Here is a 2,754-nt window from a genome sequence, read left to right as displayed (position 1 = left end):
TGCCCGCAGCTGGCAGCTCCAGCCTTTAGCTTGTGGAGAACTGGGCAACTGGGGCCGGGCACCCCACCACCCACCCTGTTCTAGAACATCTTGGGGTTAGGTAAAGTGGGGACTTTCTATTAATTTTTAAATATTATATTTTGCCACCAAAACAGATCAATAGCCTGGAATGGGTGAGGAATTCTTCGAGCTCATTCTCCACCTGGTGGTCCGCTGTGGCTGGAGCCCCACTGCCGAGACCTCGTTCCCGATGTTGGGTCCCCGACTCCAGGCCTCCAGGCGCTGCTGTTCAAGGCAAGTGCCCTTTGGACACACAGCCCCGCCGTCCTCATTAACCGAAACCGAGATCTGGCCGGCAGCCTGGAGTCAGAACCGCAGGCGGGCAGCTCTGTGGAGGGCCGTGGGGCACACAGGCGGAAAGACGGGGTGGACGGGAGGAGGCGTGCTCCTTGTGAGGAGACGGTGCTGCGTTCGGTGTTCGTGTTCTCGTCGCCCCCGTCGTTGCATGTGAGTTTTATCACTCTCATTTGGGGAGGAGGAAACGGAGGCCCAGGGAGTTGGCTGGTTGCCCGTGAGGTGGAGGCGGAGGGGACGCCCGGCGGGGCGGAGGGTGCGGAGGTGCGGGGAGGGGCCCTGACGGGCCTCAGGCGCGCCCTCCCCAGCTGCCTGCCCTCGGCTGTGCGCGTCCTCCATCTGCGACCAACGGGAGTGCTCCCCGGGCTGCCCTGGGTGGGCTCCAGCGGTCAGGGACCTCCGGGAGCCTGGCTTTGGATTCCAAGGGGCAGCTCCCACCCCAGGGAGCCTCTCAAAATTGCAGGGAGAGTTGAGGCAGGATGTTGGCAAATAAAGAGTGGTGAGAAGCACGCCTGGTGAGTGAGCAGCGGTCGGCTTGACCACCGGCCTGTCTGCCCCACCCCCGCCCCCACCCTTGTCCCCACCTCCATCCCCACCTCTGTCCACACCTTCACCTCCACCCCGTCTTCACCTCCATCCCCATCTATCTATATGTGTAATTCACAGTCGTGGTTCCAAAATGATGTTCCTGGTTTGCTGCCTTTGAGCAGGATTACAGAAAGAATAGAACAGCACAATAGAAGTGTAACAGGCATTTAATCCACTTCTAAAATTGGACCGGAGCGCTTTGATGTAAACAGGAAATGAACACTGTCTGAACCACCAGGTAAAGGGAACCCTACCTAAGTGGCCAGGAATAGACATTCAGCCTCTCTGGAATTTGATTCAACCTTTGATCATATTGCTTTTATGTGCCCTCAAAGGCAGGACACCGTTTATGCTATTTGCAAACGTAGAGACATTAGTGAGTATGAAGGCTGATGTTGGGGCTGGGTTTTAGAGGACGTTTAGGTTTCTGAATTCTTCCTGATACCCAGATGTCCTTGTGTGAGGGCACTTGACCCCATGTCCAGAGGCATTGATCCTGAATAGAAAGCTTCTAGGGAAAACTCAGGAGACGTGATACATACAAATGTAAATCATGTGTCAGTCAGACATTAAAAGGGATTTTTAAGAAGAATTTATCTACTTTAAAAGAGAGCAAAGATGATCCTTCTGCTAAATGATTTGAGAGTGTAATTGGCTGATGAGGGTGTAGAAAAACAGTAATAGAAGGGAAGTACATTTAATTTGAGCTTGTCACTTCCAGCTTTATAAATTGGTTTATTCCAAATGAATACTCACAGTTTTCAAAATTAAATTACCTTGCTTTTCCATTTATTTAATTTTTTTCTTCTCCAGCCTTCTTACGTGACCCTTAAACATCTCAGCCGGTGGGCAAAAAGCAGAATATTTGAGTCCCCTGCGCGCGTGTGTGCGCACACGCGTTTGTGTGTGTGTGTGTGTGGGGGGGGTAACGTCTATCAAGGCAGGGAGTTATATTGAATGAAATTGCATTACATTGTTGCCAACAGACACAGGGAAACATTTGGCTCCAGGTGTGTCTTCCTCGGATAAACACTTGTTTGGAAGAATTGGGAATCCTGTTTCCACCGTGACCTTTTGAACAACAAGGCTCAGCTCCCCCTCCTCCCTTGAGAAAACCCTAACAAGTGTCTCCTGATCACAAGGGCCAGTTAGCTGTCCTCAGGCAGCGGTGCCGCCAGATGCCCCTGGGACCCTGTGCGCTCATTCCTGCCCACCAGCCTGGCCAGGCCTCCGGGAAAGCCACACGGGCAGAGGTGTCCTTGGACGGGGAGCAGCGAGCGGAGGCCAGGCGGTCAGGACCACAGAGGTTCTCAAAGTGGGTCCTCCGAAGGGCGGCAGCATCACCTGGACCTGCTAGAGATGAACATTTGCCTCCCCACCCCCACTCCACCTGCCGATTGGAAGCTCTGATTGGGGGGCAGTGAGGTGCATTTCGTTCACCCTTTTGGGTGACTGAGATGCTCCTTCAGCCTCAGGGGAGACGGGTCTCAAGCACCAGGGAGCTCACGGAGTAAGCTGTCTTGGGATCAGCTCTGCCACCTGTGACCTGTGTGACCTGGACTGACTTACCTAACCACTCTGTTCTGAGCTGCTTTCTGTGTAAATGCAGACAATCAAACTGCCTTGGCAGGCTGCTATTAGATACATCATGTACTATGTTAAATACATTTCCTGGGAGATGGTGACTTGTGTATGAAGTAGGGGGTTAAAATGGAAATCTTCCTGCCTCCTGTCAATGGAGGCATCCGTGTGATCGCTTATCGGACACCAGGGTGAGGGCGATGCACGCACACGGGTAGACGGAATGAAGGA

At 53.1% G+C, this 2,754-nt stretch overlaps 1 long non-coding RNA gene across 1 annotated transcript; it reads left to right on the top strand.

Moving 5' to 3' along the window:
- The first annotated feature begins 364 nt into the window (after positions 1 to 364).
- On the top strand, positions 365 to 2,520 carry LOC133071365 (uncharacterized). Its single transcript, XR_009696412.1, has 4 exons — positions 365 to 507; positions 798 to 869; positions 1,065 to 1,180; positions 1,929 to 2,520. It is a non-coding gene; the product is annotated as an uncharacterized LOC133071365 (long non-coding RNA).
- The last annotated feature ends 234 nt before the right edge of the window (positions 2,521 to 2,754 follow it).

This window comes from Dama dama, chromosome 16 (assembly GCF_033118175.1).
Source record: "Dama dama isolate Ldn47 chromosome 16, ASM3311817v1, whole genome shotgun sequence".
Taxonomy (NCBI): domain Eukaryota; kingdom Metazoa; phylum Chordata; class Mammalia; order Artiodactyla; family Cervidae; genus Dama; species Dama dama.
Note: the sequence above shows the minus strand (reverse complement) of the source record. Positions and strands in the feature narration are given on the sequence as shown.